The sequence below is a fragment of the Camelus ferus genome, chromosome 6 (genome assembly GCF_009834535.1).
Source record: "Camelus ferus isolate YT-003-E chromosome 6, BCGSAC_Cfer_1.0, whole genome shotgun sequence".
NCBI lineage: Eukaryota > Metazoa > Chordata > Mammalia > Artiodactyla > Camelidae > Camelus > Camelus ferus.
In genome coordinates this window covers 23,136,377-23,163,202 of record NC_045701.1, presented here as the reverse complement: position 1 = coordinate 23,163,202, position 26,826 = coordinate 23,136,377, and the positions used below count along the sequence as shown (strand labels likewise).

At 53.5% G+C, this 26,826-nt stretch overlaps 1 protein-coding gene across 5 annotated transcripts in view; it reads left to right on the top strand.

Moving 5' to 3' along the window:
- The first annotated feature begins 7,843 nt into the window (after positions 1-7,843).
- PAK6 (p21 (RAC1) activated kinase 6) overlaps positions 7,844-26,826 on the top strand; it is a 33,551-nt gene continuing 14,568 nt past the window's right edge. For 2 of the 5 annotated variants that reach the window (XM_032481508.1, XM_032481512.1), the window contains exons 1-3: positions 8,167-8,319; positions 8,899-8,979; positions 18,509-18,626. The gene's annotated coding sequence lies outside the window, so the exon portion shown is untranslated. Of the gene's footprint in view, positions 8,126-8,166; positions 8,320-8,726; positions 8,758-8,898; positions 8,980-17,685; positions 17,996-18,508; positions 18,627-26,826 lie in introns of those variants that run through there. The other 3 variants (XM_032481509.1, XM_032481510.1, XM_032481511.1) reach the window with 3 other exon arrangements.

The following is a 26,826-nucleotide window of genomic DNA, read 5'->3' as shown; positions in this document are numbered from 1 at the left end:
TACTGAGTATTGCAAACTAAATAAAGCTTTTAGTACACATGCTTGTGAGTGTTTGTATTGATTTAGTTCTAATGTTGTTAAAGTGATCTGCAGTTCTCTGGAAACCTCTCCAGTAGATTGGAATCCTAGTTAGTTGATTGGAGCCTTTCTTTCTTTTGAATTAATTTACAGTACAGAGTATAGCCAAACCTGTAATATAATAAAGGTAGGTGAAAGAAGAATGGTGTTCTGTAATCTAAAGGGGAAATGAGTTGTTTCTATTGAGTGACCTTCAGAGAACCAAATATTTGTACGTAAAGAAGGCAGTCTCTAGATCAGCCAGGTACCAAGGCTATCGGGGAGGCCCGCTTGGTCCTGTCCTCAGTCCACAAGGCCATTTCTGTCTGAAGGCCTCCTCTGACTCACAGCTTTCCGCTGCTTCTGTGCCATGTTCAGAGCACAGGAATCTTTTAAATGCTGCCTCTGGTCCCATTTGCTCTGACACTCCAGGCAGGGTCTTGCCCTCATTGGTGGGAAGCAGGATGTAGCTCCCTTCCTGCTAGCCACCTACAGTTCCGTCTCACTCCTCCTCTGCCCTCTTCTCTTCCTCTACCAGGGGAAAGGCTTTCTGGCTTAGGCAACAGAGCCTACTCACCCCATTTAAGGCCAAGACATTTAGTCTTCCTGAGACTCTTCCTGCTAGAGCTTAGGCTTTCAGAATATTCCTATATTATGCTGCGCTACATCCCTCTCCTGAGCCAATGGATAAAAAGTGACCACTTACTTAATAGGAAAAGGGAAGAGGGAATATAGGAAGCCCTATAAAACTTAATTCATGAACTGGAAAACCTGGCTCCAACCCCAGGTACCCATACCGGCAGCTTAATCAGGGCAGGTCAACCTGCCGCCTATAAACTAGTGCTGATGGCTTCTACCCTAAAGGGTTGTTGTGAGAATTTAAAAACACAATATGGTTGCTAAACATGAAAGTTCCTTGACTCTTAGCAAGCAGGAGATTCTCTGTCTCTCCCCAGCAGCCAGCCCTGAGCCAGGCACACAGCGGGCAGCAGGAGCCATGTGGAATCTAAACCACAATGGAGATGCCTGACATTCTTATTTAGTCAGGCCTCCAGCTGCAACCTGTTGACTCCTGTTTACTCTTTGTTGAAATGTGTTCATTTACCCGCTTCAGGGCAGCAAATCTATTGGAATGTGTCAAAGACAATTAGCCAATAAATATTAAACTACTTTTAATGACAATTACCATGAAAGACATAAAGAAATGTAAGGCGTGCTCACTCCCCTCAGGGAGTTAATAATTTAGTTAGAGAAACGGTATTACAGGTTAAAAGCCAAGAAAATATAGAAGGAAGTCAAAGGACATCTCAAGGTAAGCCATGCCCAAGAGCCCAAAGAGTGGAGCAGATGTGTTAGAACACTTGGAAGAAGCAAAGGCCAGCATGGATTAGGGCATCGTGGGAGCCATCATGGCACTGGAGCTAGTCTGTACTGGGTAGTTTTCAGCTGCAAAAATCAGAAAAACAATCCAAACTATGGTGAGAGCTAAGAATATCTGTTATCACACGTAATAGCCTGGAGCCCAGCAATTTGTGGAAGACCCACGTTGCTTCCCTGTTCTGCCATCCTCAGTATGTTGGGTTTTGTCCTCAGGCTGGTCCCCTTACTGGAACCCAGTTGGCTACCAATTTTCTCCCAAAAACTCTCCCAGCAAACTTGCATTCCTGTCTCAATTGTCATATACTTAAACCAATCCCTGGCAAAAGGGAATTACCAAGATTGGTTCAAACTAATCAAGATTCACCTGGAGGGCCTGGTGCTGCAGAGGGGCCCTTCCCTGAGCTGACAGGAGAGAGGATTATACATCCAAATGAGTTGGGTTTCTTCCAGCAAGTAAGAAGGAAGATGAGATGGATATAGAGAGAACCAGTCGTGTCCGCCACATGGGTGGTGTTGGGAAGGAAAAAGGCAGGATTTGGTAGGAAAATAGCATCCTGGACTCTGAAACAGATTGCCTGGGTTCAAAGCCCTGCCCTGTCACTTAATGACCTGAGCAAGTAAGTTAACTTAAGGAGGCCTTAGTTTCTTCATCTCTGAAATGGGATAATAGTTCCCACCTCAATTATAAATTTCATGAGGACAGGGACCTGTCTTGTTCCCGAAGTTATCCCCAGCACCTAGCACAGAGCTTCATACTTAGCAAGTACTCAGTAGCTGTTTATTGAAAGGATTCATTCATTGGATTGTTGTGAGGATTTAATGAGTTAATAATGTATGGCAGGGGCTTAGCACAGTGTATAGCCTATAATACGTGCTCAAGAAAATGAGATTTCAGCCACAGTCACGGACAGTGGGAACCCTGCACGTGTGTCCTTTTGCTGCTTTGCTTCACCTGTGCTGCCAGATTTATCACTAGCTCTTGCTAATCGCAGCAGAAACAGCTATCAGGAAGGCTCTGCCCCTGGTGAACTGGAGCTGGGATGGCAAAACCCCATCACATCCTCTCCTGGGAAGAGGACACACTGGTAACTCCAGTGCTTAGGACTCCGCAGTTTGTAACTGCTCTGACTAGTTTCTGAGCCAGCCCTCACATTGTCAGTAACCCGTCGGGGTCAAGCCCCTGAAGCCGCCTGGGACCAGCCTAATTCACAGCTAAAGTCATGTGGCCAGAGTGGAGAGGGGCCCATTTCACTGACAAAAGGCTTTTTTGCTCTGTCCCAAGTGAAGTCCCAGCAAGTTTCCACCAGTCCCTCCTTTTCCTGGCTCCAACAGAGGTGGACTAGCTCCTCCCAGAGAGGCTGCTCCCGGGATGGCTTATCCATAGGAAATGCCGCTGCTGGGCTGGCTGCCAGCCGCTGCCCTTCTGGGCATTGAGGGCTGACTCCCTCCTGAAGTCTAAAGGCCTTGTCCTTTCACACAGCAATGAAAGCCAGCCAGAGGCGGCACTCAGCCCAGTCAGAGCAGGTTGTGGCCGGACCCTAAGTGAATGGTTCTCATCAGCCATCTGTGCAGCGTCACCCAGAAATAGTCATGCCAGAGCTCCCCGGGGAGATCCCGCCTCAGCACAGGGTGTTCCAATGAGAGCCGGGGCTTTGCACTCAGACCCTGGCTTTGCCACTTCCTAACTGGTGGGGGGGAGGGAAATTTTTTAAGCACTCTGAGCATCAGGCTCCTCTTCTGTACAAATTGGGATAATAATACTTACCCCTTGTCATTTGGAGGATTCAGTGAATGAACAGGTGGCAAGAGCCTCGCCATATATTCTGCCCGGAACATGGTGAATACTTCATAAAATGGTTTTCTTCTGCTGCCACATCCCTGTCATGAAAACAGGGTCTTTTCACAATTCTATACACCTAGTTCTGGAAAAAATATGCCATCCCCTATTCACTTACTTGAAAAATCCTGTTTCTCTTGAGAGGAAACTCCTGGAGATCAAGAGCAGAAACCCTCACCAGGGTCGCTCCGAATCCTGATGAGATTCAGGTCTGTGCCCCCCTCACGTCCCCTGTGGCAGTAACAGACCGGGCCAGAAGGGAAGACCCTACACTCTCTGCCCTCAGGCCATCTGCTAACTGCCGTCTTCTCTGGGTCTGTCTCCTCACTGGCCATGACCCGTCACCCTCTCTTCTTGCTTCCCCCAGTTGCCCCAGAAGTAGAGGCACTGTGGGGAGGAAGGCATGGGGGATGCCAAGTCAGCTTCTCAGGGGCTAGTCCCCACCTTCCCTCAGTCCGTGCTGTGTCCCTTGGCCTCCCCCACATCCCCCGCCCACTGGCGTCCAGGCAGGTCCTGCAGCCCCGCCTGGGCATTCAGAAAGCCTCATCGTTCCCTCTTCACTTTTAGGCAGAGGGCCAGCGTTGGGCCTTCTGATCAAGGGCAGGGGGCAGTGGCCCAGCAGCCAGGCTGTTGGCCAGCAACAATAGGAATTCCTCCTGGGCTTTTCCAATGTCTATTGTTGAAGAGAAAGAGTTCCTGGAAAAAATGCCCTAACATGCAGCCCGGCGGGCATTCCTACTCCGCGGAGCAAGGTGGAGAGACTCCCACCAGTCACACCTGGCCTCCTGCCAGCCGTCCCGCACACACCTTGCCCCTCCACCAGGGTGCCTCATTTCCCTGGGCTCCCGCCCCACTCCACCCCAACAGGAGGGAAAAGGAGCAGGGTAGGGGGACAGAGCCCAGAAGGGACTCAAGCATCCTTATCTGGTGAGGCCCTTAAGTGTCCTTCCCACTGAGGACCCCCAGGACTCGACTGGTCATTCTCTCTTTTGCTATCAACACCTTGGAGGGTAGGCGGGTGCCCTGGAGGCATCTGCTCCCCAGGCACCCCACCTGCTCTGCAGGAAGCCATTTGGAAAAATCTCTTGTAGATGGGGCCCCTGCCTCTGACCTGGAGGCCCAGGGCTGCGGGGCACCTTTGCTGTAGTACCAGTCCTGAAGCACAGGACACAGGTCTCCAGTGACAACACCTGCTCATTAGTCCCAGCCCTTCCTTTCCGGAGTCTGCTTTGGGATGGGTGAAGGCAGGCAGAGCTGTTCCTCCCTTCCTGGCCCTGTGGTGAGAGGTGCTGACGAGTGTAGGCAGGTGGAGACAGGCCCACACAGCCATCAGAAAGGCCTGTGTGAAGCACAAGGGGGCCGGGAAATGTGGGGAAGAATCTAAAGATCTAGAAAAAGTTGGTAGTACGAGGCCATTTTTCCAATACGATAGAACCCTAGACTTTGGATGTGAAGCTTGATATTCTTTGGGAAAGCCTGGGAAGCATTCATTTATGAAAATTTGAGAACTTCACTGTTACATGGCCTTTCTAAACACATCACTAGAGGGGACATTTCGGTGTAAGCAATCAATCCAGCAGAACCTAACTCACCAAAATGGTGCAGGTGCAGCAAAGTTGCTTCGGGGGCTTTTATCTCCATTTTGAAAAACAAAATGGAGAGTCAAGTGAAAGACTATTAAGTAATTGTAAGGACACCATCTTGGCTGATTCACATGCTGCCACTCCCTGGGAGCCAAGAGTCAAGGCAGAAATGGCCACGGTGACACCACCGCTGCTGCCTTGGATGAAATTACAGACACGTCACTCTCTGGGCTTGAGCTGGAACGGCCCGCGTGGGCAGTGCAGGGAACACCATGGGCCTGTGAGGAGGAAAGCTGAGCTCCAATCCCAACTCGGCCTCTGATTCCCTCTGTGGCTTTGCTGAGTCACGTAATATCCGGGGGCTTCAGTTTTCTAACCTGCAGAATGTAGGGTGGGGCTGGTGATTCCAGAGTCCCTCTCAGCTCCGTGATTCACTGTATTCCAAGGAAGGGTCCAAGTTAGGGTGGCCAGAGCACAGAAGAACCTCTTCAGATGTTCCTGCATTCACTCATTCATTCAGCAAAGCTTGCATGAGCACCTACTGTGTGCCAAGCGCCAGGCCGGGTTTCCCGCCCTTAAGAGCTCAGCCTACTGGGATTAGCAGGGCAGTGACTCTGCTGGGACAAAGAAGGGCTCAGGGCACCTGACTGGCCCAAGAACACAGGCAGTGTCCCCTACAACAGGCAGCCAAGCCTCTGCGAGATTTCTTCCAACGGCTGGCAGATCCCCTCTCTTCTATAACTTGTGAGGAAAGGGATCTAAATTGGCAGGTATTTTCACCAAATCAAGAACACATGCAATATGATAGAGGAAAGAGTTCCAGTCTATGCAGCCATCAGGGTTCAGAAGTTCATGAAGACAAGAATAACAGAATCAACAGTGACTGATTATCATGCTCAGGAATTTAAAATGATGAGAAAAAGTGGCCAAGATGCCACGGTAACCCTTGGCTGGTTTTTGGCCTCCAGCACCCTTTCCTTTAGTAGCAGCACCCTGATCTTCTTCCCCACCTCAAATGTAATGGGAACACTTGCCCAGCCTACCCTCCCCTCAGCCAGGCCAGAGGTGGGCAGGTAACCTGAGCCTCCAATCAGACACCTCCTGCTCTTGGACCAGGCAGGGCAATACGTCTTCTGTCCAGGAAGGGGAAGCCCGGAGGCTGCAGAGTCAGGCTTGATGCATAGAGACCTCAGGGCTGTCCAGCTTCTGTCCTGAGCTTCATTCTCCAGACTTCTCATCAGTGCTAAGAGTTAGTTACCAAATGGCCGTCAAAAAATCCCTTTCCTGCTCAAGATGGCTAGCAGTTAGAGAACCTGAGTTTTTATGATTAATGCCATATGGTCCAATACTGTGCAGCTCAATCAAAATGTCTACATGAGCAGCCTGAGACCTGAGTGACTGGGGTCATCATTTGGAAGATTAACCTGCCTCCATTGGGGGTGGAGAAGAATGAGCCACAAACAGCACAGTCATGAAGCTGTAACTGAGAAGAACATTCGTGTTTATTGAGCTCTCACGGTGAGCAGTCCCTGTGCTAAGAGCTTTGTTCATTTATTTCCCACAACTCTGTAGGTGGGCGAAATCATCCCCATTTTATGGATGAGGAAATTGAGGTCCAGGTGGTTAAATAAAATGCCAAGGGTCATTCAACTGATGGACAGTAGAGCTGGGATGTGAACCCAGGACAAAAAACTCAGAGCCTGGGCTTTTAACCAAACACCACATTGCTTCCCTACGGAAGAAAATTCATGAAGGAGTTTCCAAAAATAATGTGAGCAGCCTAGTGCCACCTTGGATGTATGGGGCTGGGGGTGGGAAGCGTCGAGGGAAATGGCAGATTTCATCTGGCTGTCAGCAGCAGTGGACACTGGAAGCAGGAGCTGGTCGGTCCAGGTGGTGCCTGCAGTGGGGCAGCTGTGACTTTGGCTCTAGGGTGAGCATTCCCAGGTTGATGGTCAAAGCCACAGAGAGGATGGTGTTCCAACAGGAGTGTGGGTGAGTTCAGAAGAGAGGAGCAGGGGGCCAAGACTGGGGGTGGGCACTGGGAGAAGAAAGGGAGCCAGGGAGGGGACAGGTGGGTTCCGAGACCCAGAGGGCCTTGTGGAAGACTGTGTTCCACCTGGCGCCCTTGGAGCTCAAGCTCCCACCTGCAAAGGCTCCTGTTTCTGATCAGGGCTGGAAAACAAAGGGTCCCTGCCAACCCCGGAAGCCGGCACCCACGCTGCCCAGCACTCCCATGTGCCACTGTCTCACCTTCGTGGCAAAACCAGCCGAGACCCCAAAAGGGGAGCTCAGCCAGCTGTGGCCTGGCAGCCAGTTCTGAATCCCACAGCTCTGGGGGTGGGGAGCCTTGGAGGTCTGGCTTCCCACGGACTGAGGGAGGCTTGCACTGAGTCGAGCGGGCAGCCCTTCTCCTCCCTCCCCCTCAGTAAAGGAAGGCAGGAAAAAAAATGTGTTTTTATAAATAGCTCCAGCCCAGCTGATTTGTAAATTCAGTGGTTTCTTTGTGTCAATGACATCACCCTCCTCCCCATGGCAACCCCCGACGATATCAAAATTGCCAAGCAACGTTGAAGCAGCTCAGCGCCCCAAATGAGCAGGTCGCTGCCTGAGGATTTAATGGAGAAATCCCAAAGTGAACTGGGGTGCTCAGTGGAGGAGGGGCACACGGCAGCCGAGGAGGAGGCTGGAGCCCGCCGGTGCTGCCTGCCAGCCGGGGCTCCTCGGCTGTGCTCCCTTTGACAGCCTGCTGCCGGCAGCAGGGGGGAGGGCACCGCTCCCGGCCTGATGTGCCAGGAGCCAGGAGCAGCCATCCAGGTGACTAAGCCGGCCCACGGGCACTGAGTCACCTGCTGGCCTGGAGGTTCCTTTCTTTGCTTTTGCATCTGATTATTTTGGGAGCTGGAAACTTGGAGCTGCACCTGGGTCCCGCCCCTTCTAGCCCTCCCCTCCCTACCTGGGGCTCTGAGAAAGATGGGATCTGCCACGAGTCTGCTGCCACCACCTAAGGATACAGAAGATGCTGTAGGGGCCCAAGGTGCCCAGGGAGAGACGCCAGCCAGCAAAGTGCAATAGCAGATATGGTGATGAGGCTGCCTGTCCTCTGGAGGTGTTGGAAGAGAAGGGGAGTCTGGTGCAAGCCGACTGGAGTCCTCCTGGGCTGGCTTTGAACTCACGTCCTCTGGGATATTTCTGTAAATGAGCGCCTCCTAGAGTCAGAGTGGCATTTGGAGAGTGAGGCTGGATTGGCTTAGGCTGGCCTGGGCAGGTAGGTGGCTCTGCGCTGGGTGTGGCCCGACGTGTGTACGAGAGAAGCAAGCGTGTGTGAGTGCGGACAGCAGAGGAGCGGGCAGAGAGCTGAGATGGGGGACTCGGCAGCAATTCGTCCTAATTGATCCTGGGGCCGCCCACGCCCCAGGGTGCTGCTGTGGAAGAGGGACACCAGGCACCTGGCCAGAGCAGGTGAGAAGCAGCTCTAGCTCAGACAGGCCCAGGCCCTCTCTGAGTCCACAGGACAGAGAGACCGGCAGGTCGCCAGGGTAGGGAGTGGTCCAAACGGGCTGGTGGAGGATGGAAGCCAACCCGCCAGGGGGCCAGCCGGTGCTTGGGCTGCCTCCTCTTCCGCCAGCCCAGGGCATCAAGGAAGCAGCTTCCCAGCAGGAATTCTGTCCCCTTCCCATGCAGTGCTTGTCAGCACCTCTGAGTGTCCTCCTCCGAGCTCACGTGGGTGCATCCCTGAGAAGAGTGCTGCCCAGAGCTCTGCTCTCCCATGACCTGGCGGGCGCTCAGGCCAGCCCCTCGGGCCCTGACCTCCCAGGGCATGCATGCTCCAGTGTGTCAGGCTGAGGGGTGTGGGCCCCCTGCATCCCCCACACAGCTGGCAGCCACACAGGCACACCGGTGAGTAAGCCGCCGGAGGGAGGAGGCTGTGTGCCCACAGAGGCAGGACGACACCAACCAGGAGCCTTCGGGAGAAGCGGCTGGGTGAGAAAAGCACTGAGGTTTTCTTTTCCTTTCCCTTTTTTTCTTTTTTGCCTGAAGGGAGTGCCACTTCCTGGGCTAGAGACAAGCACCAGCCTGCAGTGAGGAGCTTGGGGCCCAGCTGCCCGGAGGACGGCCAAGGTAAGATCCCTGCTGCCTCCGTGGCTCAGGAACCCCTGGGTGGGGTGGGGGTGCCAAGATGTCTAGGTTACCCACCACCTGGGACCCGGGCGGCAGCTGTGGGATCCTGGGCTGAGCCCCACTCGACCTGCCACTCCCTTTCCACATGGATTTTGAAGCGACCCAGTGCAAGCTGCCCTCTGGCTTCCTGGCCAGAGAGAAATTCTTCTTTCTGCTATTCCTGCCTTTACCTCCCCTTCCTGCTGGGCCACGCCAGTGCCACCAGAACACCCGTCCAGGAAGCCTCACCACTTATGGACACTCCCCTCATATCTACGGAGCATCCGCTGGGCCCCAGGATCCAAGGCACACCCCTATGCTGAGCTTGGCCTGGCACAGATTCTGATTGTGAAACTCGGGGTGAGGCTGGGTTTGGGGGCTCCCTGGCTGAGAGCACCATCTTTCCTCACTAGCCTCAGACTCCCCTTCAGGGTTAATGACTTAGTCGGCTCCAGGGATGTCAAGCCCAGTGAGCTCGGGTTTATAAAGCCCCACCGAGAAGCCAGGCTCACACAGTGTAGTTTGCTGTTCCCCTGGCATCACAAACCACAGTTAGAGGGTCCAGCTTAGAGTCTTTCCCTAAGTGGTTTTGGTGGGAACCTGGTTCCTGAAGTAGTGCACTTGGGCCTTGGCCTCACTGAAGCTCATCCAGCTGAGAATAAGGCCTTGGGGCCAAGCAAGGGGTCCCCTCCACAGCTCAGGAGTGACAAACCTGGGAGCTCCAGTGACCAGGGTGCCTGTCAGGGGGGGTCAGCACCAGGAGCCAGCTTTCCAGGAGCCTCTGATCTGGATGGAAAGCGCTGTGCAGCTGAGAGTGGCCACAAGGTGGGGATGGGGGCCGCATGGACCTATCAGTCCCCCAAGGACAGACATTTCTTGTGAGCTCTCTGGGATGTGCCAGGCCCAGGGAGAGTTACAGGCAGGTCTGGGACCCTCAGCCACAGCAAACCCACTCTGGGCACAACTCCCAAGAACGAACAGGATGCCCTCTGTCCTGGAGGAGTTCATGGGACCAGAATCAGGATGAACCCAAGTGTCTCCCACTGAATTAATCCCCACATCTGGCTCCAGAATGAGGAAATGGGGTATTCTGCTGCCTGGAAAAAGGTGACTCCAAGCCTGGGGGGTGCCCCATGTACACAGAGCTGAGCAGTGGAGAGTGCCCCATTACGGGCAGAGTGGCCGAGGCAGGGGAGCCCCAGACAAACAGCAGGCCAGTAGGGTGGCAGCTGGCTGGGCCAGGACAGGGCAGAGGGTGGAGGCCAGGGCTTAGCGAGGAAGAGAGGAAAAGGCTGAGGGAAGGCTCTGGTCGCTGGCTCTCTTATACCAACTATCTGCCTCGGTGGGCGGGCCAGGCAGGGAGGAGGCGGAGACCCTGAGGGACTGCATTCCTTACCCAAATGGCCCCAGGGGCTCCTCTGTGCAGTGTCTTGGGTGCGAAAGGCAGGAAGGACCCCTGGGAAGCCCACCTGTGGTCAAGGCAGAGCCCTTCCCAGAGGATGCCCTCCACATTTGAGTGGGAAGGTGACTGGGGCGGAAGGAAGGGTGCTAGTAAAACTTATAAGCGGGCCTTCTGTAGCCTGTCCCTAAAAGAAGCAGACTAGCCAGGAGGTTGGAATAGAGCATGGAAAATGGACGCTTCGGAGGCAGAAAGAACTTCCTAAAGCCGGGCTGGCCCTCCTGCCCCAGGTCAACAGGCCGACTGGTCCTGAGAAGCTGTGCCTTCCGAGCTCAGCCCGAGGGCCCACTGGGGCTAAAGGTGAGAAGTGGGAGGTGTGAGCTAAGGGGGCCGTGTCCTTTCTGGGCAAGCTGTGGGCTCTAGGCAGCACTAGGCCCCTTCTATCTGGCTCAGTCCTTCCAGGGCAGGGACAGCGATGGCCTGAAGAACTAGAGTACAAAATGCTGGTGGCAGCACGGGGGTGGGGGTGGGGTGGGAAGTGCTGATAAGAGCAGGGCAGAGTCCTTGCCCTGGGGGAGGTTACAGCCCTCCAATGGGGGAGTGGAAAGGAAAGCCGAACATGACAGACTCTTGCATGTTCATAAAAACCAGGTTCCCTCATAACTATGTGGGGCCACATCCCCCCCAACAAAGGGACACCCATGCTGGCCAGCATTTTCTATAAAATCTCATCATGAGCCACCAGGCAGTGCAGAGACCCAGGTCTTTGCAGAGGGACAATAATGATCTTTTTCATACACCTGTGGATCCTCTGTGGCGACCTTTCCCAAAGAGCTGCCTCAGTCAGCAATGCTGGCACCTTTCTGCTTGGTTCTGCTTTGCCTGAGTTTGCTAAGCTCTCAGGGCTCTGGGCCTCTGGCTAAGGGGGTGGAGGCAGGGCTGTGTTCTCTTGCACACTCAGGCTGCCCAGGACCTGGAGAGGGCCTCTGCACGCTCAGAGAAGCAGGCCCGGAAAGCTCAGGTCAGCTGGTCCCTTGTTCTGGTCTCTGATCCCAGTGCAGTGAGAACCCTGCCCACTCACCTCGGGGCAAATAGCAATGAACCGGTCACCTTGCTCAAGGCCCCTGCTGCCTGCCTGCCCGGGCTCCTGAGTGCTACAGCGGTGGCAGGGTTAAAACCGGGAGGACTGGTTCTCTGGTTCAGTCCTGGCCTGGCACCTCCAGCCTCCATTTTCTTTCCTTCAGCTTTGAGTGAGGCGCCATATGGACTTGTGCGAGAAGGCACAAAGAGGTGCAGGGAACAGGGTCCTGTTGTGCGTCCAGCGGGGAAGAGCGCAGAGGAGGAAAGGTCTGCCCCAGAAAGGAGCTGGTCACCTGGGATTGCCTTGGATTGCTGTACCATACATATTCAAGCCAAAAGGAGGCCCTGAGAATGTTCAACGCAGCCCTCATAATTGTATACAGGGAAGCAGAACCCCGGGAAGGAAAGTGAGGTCCTGAGATCACAGAGCTAACTGGGGGCAGAGCCAGTTTCAGGCCCAGGCGTCACTGTCTCCCACCCCAGGACTCTTTTACTGCCCCGACTGCCCTTCCCTTGACAGCATCATCAAAGGTGCCCCCAAGCAGGGGCAGGTGAGAGCTGCCAGGTAACCTGATGGCTTGAGAGAGGCAGTCTGGCCTGACACACTAAGAGGCTGGACAGGTTCCCTGTGCCTCCTGTCCTAACAGGGGCTGGGCCCTGCTATCCCCCACCCCCTACATCTTGCTTGCCATGGGGCCCCAGCTCAGCCCAGGCTCATTCACCAGCGCCCCCCACCCCCAAGGAGAGGCTTGGCCCATGCCTGGGACCAGGCTACTCTGATAAACAGATCCAGCTAATTTATAAATGGATTGACTCCAGTTCTATTCTCCCAGGAAAAATTTTACATTTAAACAAGAAGCCTGTTAATGTCTTAAGCCAAAGGAGGGAGTAATGATGACAGCATCTAGGAAAGAAAGAGCTTCTGGGGCAGACTCTGGGAGGGGGAGGCACGCAGGAGGCCCTTTACCTCAGGTGGCCTTTCCACTGGTCACATACCGTGACCCCAGGCAGAAGTTTAAATGTCCACCATCAGAGGTCAGATCGCAGAAGCAGGTGGCGTGTCATCTGTCATCTGTCTCCCTGTCCCCAGGCCCAAGCTGGACGAGAAGATTTTTATGTTCCGTTAGAGCAGGTTTTGCTGGAAGTTGGTGTGTCTGGGAGCAGGAAAGGTGGAGAGGTCTCAGATCCTGGGGAGGGATGGGGCCAGACCCAGGGGCAAGAATGCAAGGCCGGGAGTTAGCAAGCACACAGGGCTCCGGTGGAGGAGAGGATGGTGAGACAGGAGGAGCTGGGGCTGGGGAGGTGAGTGGTGCAGTACACACCAGGACCCTTCATGTCAGTGTTCACATGAAGGTCCCACAGGGTCACCCCAAGCCAGTCAAGGTGTGGGCCAGAGACTAAAGAAGGAAGGACCCTGAGAAGGGATGGCAGTGGCTGCCCGTCCCACCACCACCCTACGACCCTCTAAGCACAACCCTGCCCAGCCAAATGGCAATTAGGTCATGCCTTCTGACACTGACCCAGGGTGGATGCAGAAGGTGGAGTTTCACAAGTTCTATGCCAGATGGTCAATGCTCCCAAGAGGCCACACAGCCCAGAGCCTATGAACCGTGTGCATTTTAGGGCTAAGGTGTTCCCCTCAGAGGACTGGGGTTGGGGGGTGACAACCAACATCATGCTTCTTCAGACTCTTTTCTCCCGTGGGCTCCAGCCGGAGCTCTCACCTGATCAGGCACAAGCCTTCCACTCCCCCAACTCACCTGTCCTTCCTACCAGTCAGACCCTGGGCCCAGGACCTGAGTATCAGTCACAACCCTGTCCCAGCCCCAGACCCGGGGCAGCTGCTGGAGGCTCAGAGGAGAAAAGGAAGGACAATGAAGGGTTTCCATTCAGGTGCTTCCAGCTGTTAATTCTGCCAGCACAAATGCCAGCCAGAGAGCTAAACTGCCAGCAACAGACATTTGGATGGAACTTTGGAGCCCATTAAGAGCAGGGGCTGCAAAGTGATCACAGTGAGAAGATATTAAATGAATTCATCATGTCTGTAAATGAGTGTGTCCTTAGCACGGAGATGGCTCTTTCTGTTGCCATCCTCCCTAGCGTAGCTCATACCCCCAAGCACCTGGGAAGGGTGCTACAGCCTGCCCTGCCCCTGCTTCAGCCCCCTGACATGGGTGGACAGTGGCCTCTGCATCTGAGTGGCTCATGCAGGTCACCAGGCCCCTTTGGGACTATCAGGCAAGTTCGTCCCCCAGCGTCAGTCTGCGTTTAGGGTAGACAGGCCTATGTATTCTCATTGGCATAGGGAGCCTGGTACAGTTACACCCTTAGAGAAGAAGGAAAAAGAGGCTGGGGGCTTCTGGGTGTGGTAGTTTCCTTCAGCTGAGGGTCAGGGTGGCAGAAGGACACATCTATCCAGCAGCCAGGCAGGGGAGTCCCATGGACTTTTCCCAAACACCTAACTGGGCCCAGATGGTGCTGCAACTTGGGGCTGGGGTTCTCTCTCTGGGATCTGTTGGGTTGATGTAGTAGCAAGTTCTCCTGGAAGAACCCCAGTCCTGCCCCTGTGCACACTCAACTGGGCTCCATTGCTCCCTGTGGCAGCTGTGTGCATGCATGGTATGGGGGTTCCTTCAGCAGCTGAGAGGGCTGAGGGTCAAAAACTGTCAGCCTGTTTGGGGGTGCTGGTCCTCAGGGCCCCTGTACCCCAAAGCTCTAGGCCTCATCATTCCACCACCTTCCCAAGGGAGAGGCGCACCCTCTCCCCCATTATACACATCAAGACACTAAGGCCGAGACATGCTGGAAGTCTAAAAAGGCAGGAGGGCTCCAATCCTGCAAGAACCCACGGTCTCTGCAGCTAGTCTACCTCCCTCCTTCCTAAGGGGCCCAAGGGCTTGGCAATGTCAGCTCTCTCAATTCACACTCCCAGACCCTCAGAAGTTGATTCTCAGCCCCATTGGCAGAGACAGACGGTCCCAACAGGATAAAGAGCATTGGCCCAGGCCACCTCAAGAGCAGGAAGGGACAGGTGTTGGACAGCCTGGAAGAGAAGGAAGGGAAGGGATCTTCTCCAAAGAGTGCCTCTCTCTTAGGGCTGGGGGCTCAGGAGGAGTGGGCAGCTACCCCTCCTGGAGCTCAGACCCCAAGGGCTTCCTCCAGCAGTGTAGCAAGCAGATGCGCCAGCTCCCACCTCCCCGGCAGTACCTGCATGTGGGCCTGATGGCGCCTGTCCCATTCTGGGTCTGCAAAGGACAGACGACTTGATGCAGGGACTACAGGCAGGGTGTTGGCTCATGACTCAGTGACAGGGTCGCGGAAACTGAGGTCCCCTCTGCCCCTCATACACAGTACCATGTGGGGTCCTCATGCCCTGGTCAGAAATGGAGGAGGGATATCTCCCTACTTCTCTGTGTCACATGACTTACCCTTCCTGGGTACCAGCTGGAGTAGACAAAAAGAGGCAAATTATCAGTGCCTCACTTACCAACTGCTCCCAGGGACCTGACCCCACACGATCAAGTCATATCAGACAGTCCTTGGAACCAGGGACCTCTAAGCAGTACAGAGTTAAGAGGACAGACTGGGGACAGATACACTCGGGTCGAAATTCTGGCTCCACCACTCAGTAGCTATAGGACCCTGGGCTGGTTCCTTAACCAATCTGATCCTCATCTGTTCCCTCATCTGCAAAATGAGAATAATAATAGTATAGTGCTTCTGTGCCAGGGTTGTTGTGAAGACTTGAGTGATGATATGTGTAAATAGCTTAGCATGGGGCCTGGCGCAGCGGAAGCATTTCATAACTGCCGGGCATTATTAACAGTAGTAGAGGAGGGCAGAGTCATCCAGAGAAAGGACCCTAAGAAAAAAGTGGGCTTGTCAGCAGCATTTCTGATCCTGAGGAAGTTTTTCAAGCCACAGAGCAGAAAGGTGCAGGGAAAGGATAAAGTCTTTGTGTTTCTAAACCACAAGTCGATCTGTATCTTTCCTCTTGGGCCCTAACCTGGGCTCTCAGCCCTGGCTATCGGTGCTCAGCTGATATAACAGGCCCTCACAGCCACAGGCTGACAGCCAAGAGGTGCCTGCCCTGCCCACATGCCCTCCCTGATGCCCTCCCAGACCGTGCTGGTCAACCAGTGCCCCAGAGCTGGCGGAACTCCAAGAGCCATTGCCCATGGCGAAATATCAGTTCTCCGTGTCCCTGTCCAGCGCTCCTGCCCAGTTTGTAAAACAGCAGTGCGTGGACAACTCCCTCAACCAGAAGGCCTACACCAGCTGTCAAGGCTCTTCAAAGGAGGGTGTACCTTGTCCCTCTCCTTGTGCTTGGCACGGCACTCTGGGAATAGGCCAGAAGTAGGCACATGGATGCTAGAGGAGAAGCTGTCCCCAGAGTGTCCCTGCCACTTCTCACACTGTTGTTCTGCAGCCTCCTCCTGGTCAGGGCTGAGTTGGGCATGGATCAGAGGAAGATAAAGTGGGGAAGAGTTAGAAATTAATCACTCAGGACCCATCCTTACATCCAGCCATCCCCATATGCAGAGAGTCATCCAATTCACTGCAGCCGACCCTCCTGTAGACCCCTGGAAGAGCAGATATGTGGGGTTGTGATGGGCCCAAGAGGCCCCATAGTCTAGTGTGGTATCCACTACAGGAACCTTTTCTCTAGCATATCTACTGATAGTTATCTGCTATCTTGAACACCTCCAGGGACAGGGGATTTATTACCTCCTCAGTCAGTCTTATTTGGGAGTCTCTGCCCTTCTTAAGGCCCCAAACCCCATTGCAGCTGTCAAAGGTGAGAGGTACCCCCAAGGTTCTCTAGACTCTCTCCCTACGGGGTAGGGATGGGACTTGGCTAGTAGCCTTTCTGGGATACCCAAGGCTGGATTCAAACCAAATTAAATATCACTTCATTTCTCATAATATTCTTATATTCACACTTTATTGTAGTTTAACAGTTCAAAAGTACTGCTTCGAGCTGTGGTTTTGATATATAAGGTATCTGTATCAAAAGAAAATAATTCATGTGTGTGTCAGTAAAAATTAACTTAGGGTATTGATTCTAGGTTCAAAAATGTAATGTATTTCATTCTAGCTTTGGTTCATGGTTCATTTCAAAGCCTCAACAACAAATCTCCCCAACTTTCCCGCCCAACACAACCCACTTCCCGTAGCCAGCGTCCCCGCCAGGCACTACCACGCCATTCCCAGGGAGGTGGAGGACACCGGGGCTTTGTAATGAAGGCAGACAGGGTGCAGACCTGTCTTGGGTGGCAAATTCCCACTAGCTACCTCAGCTCTGTTTGGTGGGAGCCTAGAGTAAACTGCGTAAGCAATTGAGCCCATAATGCAAATTCTTCATCCATAAATTGCACTGATATGTCTAAAGAACCAGTGAACAAAAATGATACATGACCTCAATTAATAACTAAAGTTTGAGGTGCCCAACAATGATAAAAATTCCTGTACTGTCCCCAATGCCTACCACTGCCTGGGGACAGCCATTTGGGGTTCAGATATACTGAATTTCCAAGCCAGAATACCCTCAGCCCTCAGCTGGACACAGCCCTCTCTGGGTGCCCAAGGACAGAGAGAGTCTTCTCACTTCCTTGTTTGGGGAAGAGACAGATGGCCTCTGCCCCTCCTCCACAACATAAACACAGGAGAAACACCCTCTTATCCAGAAGAAATAAGGGCAAAGGGCAGCCCACAGTGAGCTACTCGGGATCTTAGGCCAGGGCGCTGCTGAGGACAACGAGGGGATGCTGGCTCTGGAACCCGGACTTACCCTCTGTTTGGGGGTACAGGGCTCCTGGAGGTTTTCTTTCCCCAGAGATTCCCCTACCCTAGAATCCTGAGGCCAGCGGGCTCTCAGAACTGAGCAAGTTCTGACGAGAAAATTGGAATCTCTTTAAATCCCGCTTTCTTGCCTGCACCTGGGGGCTACCCCAAGACAGTCTTAGGGCCTCATCGAGGTGGTAGTTTTCAGCTGGGCTTTCCAGGGTGTGTGGGTGGGCACGCGCCACTCCACAGCACCTCCCGTGTGCATCTGCAATACAAATTAAAGAATTAATTACGCGGTGAGGCGCTCAGCAGTTAATGCAGGTCCGGCCTCTATGCGGCAGCCCAGGGTCCGAGGCGCCACGTGTAGGTCACAGCAGGCCGGCCAGGATCAGCGCCCGAAGGCAAAAGGCCGGCAGGAGCTGGAGCCGAGCGGTTAGAGGGAAAGGGTTGAGCCGGGGGCGCCCCCCTCGGGCTGAGAGGCTGCTGGCGGCCCCCGCGCCCCTCTGCGACTTTTCCCGGGCCCTGCGTTCGCCGCGTCCTACCTGAGGCCACACCCCTAAATCAAACTCGCGGCAGGTGAAGCCGGCGCTGCACAAACATGTAAGCGCGGCCTCTCCTCGCCGTTGCCGGCGCCGCCGAGGTGCCTCTGGCGGAGGGCGGGCCGGGCTCCCGCGGCCTCTCCGAGAGCTCCGGAGGCTTCCCGCCCGGCAGGTGGGTGACCCGACCACCCGGGGGCTGCGAGCCCCGCCCGGGCAGGGGCCAGGATAGGGGCCAGGCCTCCCCGCACGCGCGGCCCCATGGTCCCCGGGTTTTCACTCTCCGAAGTGTGGGGCCGCCGGCGCTGGCGGAGAGGACTCGGCGGCGCCGAGAGCGGACCTACTCCGCGTGGGCGCCCGGAGCTCGCACCCAGGCTGGCAGGACGCTTCATCCCAGAGAGACACCGCTCAGGCCGGCGAGGCGGGGCGGGTGAACGCGCGGGATCGGGGCGCGGCGGGCAGAGGGGCCGGAAGCGCTGCGCCCACTGCCCCCTCCTCCCTGTGCGCCCTGCGGGGAGCCCGCCGCCTCCCTCGCACCTGAGACAGTAGCTCAGTCAGAGGCGGGCCCGGGGTAGGAGGTGGGGGTAGGGGAGGCAGTTTAGAATGCTCTGGGTTTCGCCCAGTCGCAAAATCTGCGAGGACACTTATTACATTGGTCACAATGAGTTTCTGATCTGTTTCCACCCAGGCCTGGGAGGACTGGCTGGGGAAGGTGCCCAGTCTTCCCTCTCCTCGGTACCTCAGAGCTCTGCCCACTGAAGGGTGAGGAGACTGAAGAAAAAGGAGGCGGGGAAGGCAGCCCGGAGGTGAGTGAGGGACCTCCAGACCTGGGAGGGTGTCCAGGGGCCTTCTTGGGACCTCAGTGAGGGACAGGCTGGAAGGGACAGTGGGCGGGCAGGTGGCCCTCCTGGGCTGGCCCGGTGCTGTTAGGCAGTGCTCCCTTCTAGGTGCCATTTTTCAATCCTTAGCAGATGTGCGTTGTTACTTCCACCCCTGGGCCCACAGCAGACACAAGGCTTCAAATGCCCCGCCCTGGCCTCTGGCCCAGCCTCTGTTTGTGGGCAGGTCTGATGCCTGTCTGGGGTGAGGCAGTGTCACCAAGGCCAGTGTTCTGCATTCTTGTTTGGGAAAGAGTCTCCAGAACAGGAAGGGCAGTCGCAGGCCCAGTTTCTGTGCTGAGCAGGCCGGGAGGCAGCCCCAGCTGAGAAGTGCTGCTCGGCACATCCCAGCCCGCCAGCTCATTCCCCAGCTCTCCAGCCTGCTAAAATCACTCCACCTTTGCCCAGACCCAGTGAGTGGCATCCAACCTGGAAGGGAGATGCTGCTGGGAAGACCAAGGTCTAAGACATGAAGAGTTCCCAGGGAGTAGGCAGCGTTTTCTGTATTTCATCCCATTCTGGTGTGAGTTCTGCTGTGAGTTCTCCTCAGGCCACATATAGAACAGTGGCTGAGAACACAACGTTTGGAACCAGAAAGAGCTACATTCAAATTCTGACACTTGGCCTTTGATTCTTTAGGCAAATTGCCTTACTTCTCTCCAAACTTTAATGTCCTCATCTATAACATGGAGATGGTCTTGCCTTTCTCATAGGGCAGTTGCGAGAAGTCACAATGATAACTGATAAAGGAGGACAGCCACAGCAGGGAACTGCCTAGCCTCCAGTTTTGGAAAAGGCTAAGCTACCTGAGCCCTCCTTTCTTGGAGAACTTTAAGAATGGTTTGGCTGTGTGTCAGGAGGTCATGGAGGATGTTAGAGCAAAGCAATGGGAATAAAGTAAAGGCAGAGGGTCCGTGGAGGATGCATAGTGAGATGGCCCAGGGAAGGGGTCATTTCTGGAAGGGGATCCAGCTTTGGAGGCAAAAATAGCAGCAGGCTCTGTACATGTCACACAGGTTCACCTGTTCATGAGTGACCCTGGACACTGTTACTACTGGTGCAGGCTGGGGAATAGCCAGCCTCTGGCTTGAGGCTTCCAGTCCTTTCTCTGCCCTAAGTAGTTGTGTGATCTAGGGTCATTTGACTTCTCTGGGCACACCAGGCATAGTGGAAGACCTTGGAGTCAGAGAGATGTGGGTTTGAATCCTAGCTCCACACTTACCATCTCTGACAAGTACTCTCTGAGTCTCAGTTTCTTCACCTGTAAAATGGAGCTCATAATATATACCTTGTAGAGTTGTGGCCATTAAATGCATGTGGTCCATTAAATGCTAATGAAAAGCACTGTATCTGACACATGCTAAGCACTATGTATATGTATATGTGTGTGTTCCCTTTCTTGTTTCCTCCATCCTCTCCCACCCTCCTGCTGTCCTTAAAATTCACCCAGTAAAACAGGTTTGGCCCATCTCACAGCAGTATTGTGAGCTTGGAGTGAGGCAGGGAACAATGGAGAGATATAGTAAGTTGAAGGCTATAAAAATATAATCTTTTCGTGTGACTAGGGGACTTAATCCTGTTACTGGGGGGCCCTGGAGGTTCTTTCTGGCCAGGCACGGAGGACATTGTGATGAGGACTCAGGCCTCTATATGTGGAGGCTGTTGGAAATCTGGGACAGTGAAGCAGTGCCTGGTCTGCAGCCCTTTCAGGAAGGCCGTCCTTCACTCTTCCCTTGCAGATAACCCTGTGCCCAGAAAATCCCAGTGCTGAGGACTGGGGAGGCAGTTAGCACAGTGAACAGAGGTCAGAGGGCTAGTCTGGCTTGAGCCACTGCTGGACGACAGCACGGCACTTGCAGGCTGGAGCCGGGCCCAAGAGGCAGGCCTGAGTCAATATTGACCTTCGCTGGCTGGCCAGCCTGGCTCTTCGGCCTCTCGTTCAGCTGGAGTGTTGACACAAGTGATTGAATGAGCTTTATTATCATATTCTTTTCAACAGCAGCCCCATTATCTTTCTCCTGGGGATTCACTGGGACCTGTAGTGTGGGAATGATGACAAGGGTGGGGAGCCCAGACATTTTGGCGTGTTCTGTGCACGTTGCCCTCTGCCCCGCACACTCGGCTTCTCTCAGGGCCACTCCATTCTGGCAGCAGAACCTTAGGGTACATCCCTGCATCCCGGGAAGCTCCATACTTCAGCACAGCAGCCCGGGGCAGATCTTCCAGAGCCTGTGGGCAGTGGCGGTAAGGGCCACAGCCTGGGTCTAGGACCCCCCACCCTCCAGGTGACAGCTGGGCAGAAAAGCAACTGACATTCTCTCAGTCCTTTCCCCCCAGTGTATTTTTAGGGGCCAGGAAGGGTGCTGGGGTGCCATGTCATGAGAAGAGGGCAGATGGCAGGCCTGGACCCCTGCTGGAGGCTGAGGGAGGGCGGAGCTCAGCCCCACATGAAGGATGAGCATGAGGGGACAGAGGGCAGGGGCCTTGAGAAGGAGGATGAACCCTCCCCCCCATCACTCAGCACATTGAAGCTGGGCAAGCAGGGTGTGGACAAGCTCCTGTCTGCAATGCCATTGAGGGACTGAAAACTGGGCAGGGACAAAGGGGAAGCCAGACCCCACCAGCAAGTCCCACAAGTGGGCCGGGCAGGTCATGGTGGGGTTTAGCAACATTTATTTGGAAAAACCAGCTAAACTGCATGAGAGCAAGGATTTTGTTATGTTCACCCCGGTCCACAGAGCTGAAATCAGAGTAGATGCACAATAAGTGAATTTACTGAATAAGTGAATGAATAATACAATTTTATAATTGAACAAACTACAGAAAGTAAAATTAGAGAAAAATCTTCCTGGCCGATGAGAATACTCCAGTGAAAGGCTGGCTTCTGTCCAGGGTATTCTCACCCAGGGGCTAATAAGGCACCTCACTCTGCACAGAAGAGGTCAGGCAGCAGGTCTCAGGGTGGAAGGGCCCCACTGGGGAGGGGGCGAGCCTCCGCAAGCCCCTCTGGGACTGGACGGTGGCAGTAGTTGGGGTTCCTCTGTAGGTGCTCTAGAACGCAGGGGCTTCCCTCTATGTCGGTGTCACAAAGCATCTTGCATGGGTCTGAGAATGACACAGGATGGTGTGGTGGGAGGTGACAGCTGACTGCAGCCACGTTCATATCAGGGTCTGGGTCAGATAGGCAGAGGTCGTCCTCTTCTTTGCTGCTTCACTTGGGCAGATCACTTAATTTCTCTGAACAAGTGTTTCCTCATCTGCATAAGGATATAATAATAGGCTACCTCAGGGCCTTGTGGAGAGGACCCTGTGTGTGAGATGCTCAGCCCAGAGCCTGTGCTCACACCAGGCACTCCCTGAGTGACGATTACTGAAAATGCCCCAAACCACCCCTTCAGCTAGAGCAGATGCTGTTTCTCTCCTCACTGTACCTGGAGAAGCTGGCAGAGGTGAATGAGTCCATTCCCTTGTTGCCCCCGGAGACAGTGAAGCCTAGAAAGGAGGTGTGGGCCGAGATCACAAGCAGAACTAGGGAATCCTGCGCCCCAGGCCCGCGGTAAGCCAGCGCTCAGGCCAGACACGCCAGCCCTGCATCTCCCTCGGGGGAAGCCTAGGTGTGCACCCCACTCTGAGAGTGGAGTGCAGCTGCCTTCTCTCTTCCCAGTCGTCTGGAAGTGGAGGGGAATCCCACCAGCCTTATCCTCACAGACGGTTTACAACATGCTAGAACTTACACAACCAACCAAATCCGGTGCCACTTAGAGTGGCTTAAAATTCCTTCCAACTCGCTTTCTGGAAACCACCTTCCCAGCCTGTAGCACATCCTTGTGAATCCCTTCCATGGGCTGTGTCCCTCCCTTGAAAGCAATTCCACGTGTGGGAACAGCCAGAACTCACTGGAAGCCAGGTTGGGAGGGTCAGGTGGGTGGCCACGTCACACACCGCCACTTCTGGTGCAGAGTAGAGGCCACAGGTTAGGAAAACAGTCGATGCTGTCTCATGACAGGCCCCAAAAGTGATTCCCAAGAGGACTTCTGGAAGTCCTGGAGCAAGTTTGAAGCAGGCAGTTTCGTACCCGAGGATCTGCCTCAAATGGCAGCACTCAAATCTGGGCTCCAGTTTGAGGTTTAAATGCAGGCTCGGTTCTCCATAGCTCTGCCTCAGGTTTGTGGGGCCCCAGGTCTTGGCAGATGGATGTCTCCTCCCCTAGAGGAGAAGCAGTTTGACAGGGTGGGGTGACCCACCCACTGCGGCTGCTCTGCTGTACCTGTTGTGGACCCTAAACCAGCCCAGCCACAGTGCTGGGCCCTGGGCGGGGCCTCACCATTCAAACTGAGTATCTCCATAGACAGTAGCATCAGCCACAAAGCTCTGCCCACTACTTCTCAGGCCAAACCTGCAGGTCACCTGACTTCAGGCTGAGACCCTCCCAAGGGCACATTGACCTGTGCTGGAGAAAATACTCTTCTGCTGTTTCTGCAGCCCCTTCCTTGTATGCCAGGCCCTGACATCACAGCCACCCACTGTGAGCTCTTCACCCCCCACATCCACTGCAGGGCCAAAAAAAAAAAAAAAAAATCCTGGTTCCAAAGTAAGGGTCAGCCTGCAAGTCAGGACAGAACCAGTCTCCCCTGGCCTCTGACTCACAGATCAGCCCCGGAAAGAAAACTAGCAGTCTTGGTTGAGGAAGCTGGCCTTGGCCCACCCGCTTCCTGTTCATAGAGACCCCTAGGAAGGAGATTCATGACCACCCGATCCCCTCAGAGCAGGTGTGGTAGATGGAGCAGGGGCTTTGAAACCAGACCTGGTTCAAACCTCAGTTGGTCATTTTCTGGTTCTGTGATCCTGGGCAGGTTATTTAACCTCTCTGAACCCCATCTGGATTTGTGGGTAACAATAAGTCCTATCTCCTGGGGTCATTGTGAGTATTGAAGTTAGGCCTCGGAAAGGGTCTAGCACGTAGTAAGTGCTCAAGAAAAGTTACTTCCTGTTCTGTCCTGAGTCTTGTTCCTCTCACATGATAGTCCCACCCCTCAGTGACCCCAGGCCTGTGGCTCCCTGAACTCTCCCATCGGCTCCACCCTCGTCCTTTCTGGGTGTGTCAGCTTTGCCTCCAGAAAGCCTCTGCCGGGAACTGACTGACTCCCCATCCATCTACCAGGCTCTGGCTGGAGGAGGCAGCCAGAAGGGGGAGCTTCCTTCTCAAACTGGTTTGGGCAGGGCTCTTCCCCTCCCTTCCCTCCCCCGGCGCTGGGCACCCTTCTCATCCTCATGGGCAGACCTGCTGGCTGGGAGGTGATGTCAGTGGCCAGTCAGAAGAGGAAAGTTCAAAGCATTCCTCAATTGCAATGATGCATCCCAGCCTGAGAAAGATTCTTCAGCACCCCCTCCCCTGTGTTGGGGCGAGGTGTCAGACCAGATGGGAGGGGCAGGGGCAGCAGAGGTCACCCTGAGCCTCTGTCCATATCTTCTTCAGCATCTGAGGCCCACATCATTTCCATCTGGCTAGGCAGCAGGGACTGGTTCTCTGAAGGAACATCTTCCTCCTTCCTCCTACCTCCCTCCTCCAGAGTATCTTCCTTAAGAAAAGCTCCTCCACTAGATGAAGGGAATGGGGATGCAAAGAGGTGGAGCTACTAAAGGCGGCCTGGCCTGAGCTGATTTAACCTCATGGCTGACCCACTCTCCCTCAGCCCCAGGGCCCCTTGGGCATGGCAGAAGTTGGGCTGCTGGGTGGAAGATGGAGACCTGGAAATGGCAAGTGAGGGCCCCTGTCTGGGCCATCGTGTGTGCTCCCAGGACACAGGCCCCATTGTTGGAGAGATGCACGGATGCTTGAGTCTCAGATGATTCACACCCAGTGACCTGGCAACACTGGATCCCTAGTGGGTGTGTATCTCATAGCAACTCAGTCCTCATGGATCCCTCTTCCCTTTATTTAAAAATATTTTGTTTTCTTTAAAAGAGCAGCCCCTTGTCTTTAAGGAAAATTTGGAAGAATAGAAAGATGGGGTAGGAGGAAATCACCTGGAGCCCCACCAGTCAAACACAACAACAGTGAATATTTTGCTTTATTTCCTCCAAATATTCACTGTATTCCTACCACATTTATAAATGAGTCTAGATGGAATCTTTGGAAAGAATTCCCTACTCCTAATCTATGCCATCAAGAATTCTGCTTTAGGTAAAGAAAACCTTGGTAGTTTAATTTGTTCTGAGGACCCACAGGTGTGGACAGGTTTGGGCCCCAGCAGGTCAGGGGCTCCAGAAGAGCCCACCCACTTGGGGCCCTCCATAATCACTCCCACCAGACCTGTCCCCCACCAACACTCCTACCAGCTTTATTATCTTACCTTTCACATTCAATTAATTTGGGGATATGATATGAATTCATTTTTCCAGATTCTTTTTTTACATGGATATCTCATTGCTCCAGCTACATTTATGGAAAAGATCATCTGTTCCCTACCATATTACAGTGTCACCTTTGTCATAAATTAAGTGACCGTATGTGAATGGGTCTATTTCTGGATTCTCTCTTCCATTCCACTGGTCTACTCATCAATCTTTGTGCTGATTCCACACCATGTTAATTATTGTAGCTTCCTAATAAATCTTGATATCTAGTAGTGTAACCCTCCAACTTTGTTCTTCAAGATTGTCTTGGCTATTTCTGATTCTATATGTTTCTCTGCACATTTTAGAATCAGTTTGTCAATTTCTACCTAAAGAAGTATGCTGGGATTTTGATTGAGATTGCAGTAACTCTGTAGGTTAATTTGGGAATAGTTGGCATCATTATAATATTGAGTCTTCCAATCTATGAACATTCTTTATTATCTGTAATGTTTTATATTTTTCCATGTAGAAACCTAGAACATCTTTGATTAGATTTATTCCTAGGTATCTGATATTTTTAATGTAAAATGCTAAAAGGTGTTTTAAGTGTTTTTTCCCCTAGGAATGCTTCTGACATCCAATGAGAGGATTTTTTTCCCCTCTTAAGACCATTTCTCCAACTCTCTGACACCAACTCAGTGTTCAACAATTCAATTTGATTCTGACACTAAATCCCTGGAAGTTAGCACAGATCCCTCAGGCTCAGCCCCACAAACTGCCCCCAACCCTGACTTTAGATGCCAGTTGCAAGTCCCAGGCCACCCGTACTTCTGACCAGCTGGCTATAAATTGAGGTTCCCATACATTACCCCTCCTCACATTCGATCAATTGCTAGAATGGCTCATGGAAGTCAGGAAGTCAGGAAGGAACCTCCCTATTACTGGTTCATTAGAAAAGATACAACTCAGAAACAGCCAAATGCAAGAGATGCATAGGGCAAGGTGTAGGCCAGGGGCCCAGAGATTCCATGCCCTCTCAGGACCTTGATTTGTTCACCAGCCTGGAAACTCCCTGAATCCTGTCCCTTAGGGGTTTTTGTGGAGGTTTCACTAGGTGGGCATAATTGATTAAATTATTGGCCATAGGCGATTAACTCAATCTCCAGCCCCTCTTCCCTTTCCAGGGGTAGGGGCAGGGGAGGCTGAAGTTCCAACATTCTTGTCACCCTGGGGATTGCAAGAGTTTTAAGAGCTGTGTGCCAGGAATGGAGTTGGGGGTGGCGGGAAGGGGGACAAAGACCAACCGTCTATTTCACATTGTACCACAGAATCCTTTTTTAAATTTCGTTTTCTATTTGTTTGTTGCTGGTATGCAGAAATACAACTGATTTTTTTTATACTGATTGTGAATTGGGGACTTTTTTAATTCACTTATTTAATCCCAATCATTTGTATGTCAGTTTTTCTGGATTTGCTATGTGCATAGTCATGTCCCTGGAAGTGCTGGCCTCACCATTGTTTTGGATGAGTCCTGGCAGCCTCCCATTGGGTGTGCATTTCTCACTAGCTAGGTGAGTGACTAGCTCTGATGTCTAAATCTCTACCCCCTCTCCCCTGATGCCTGAGCTCAGTTCCTTGCTTCTGTCGGCTCCCCATCTCCCACCACAATCCCCGGACCCTTGGGCTCTGTGCTGTCCGCCTTCCTCCTCAGGCCTTCCTGCTGCCTGTAGCAAGAACTTACTCTAGAATCGCTGTTCGGGTGGACTCAGGAAGGCCATTCCACAGTCAT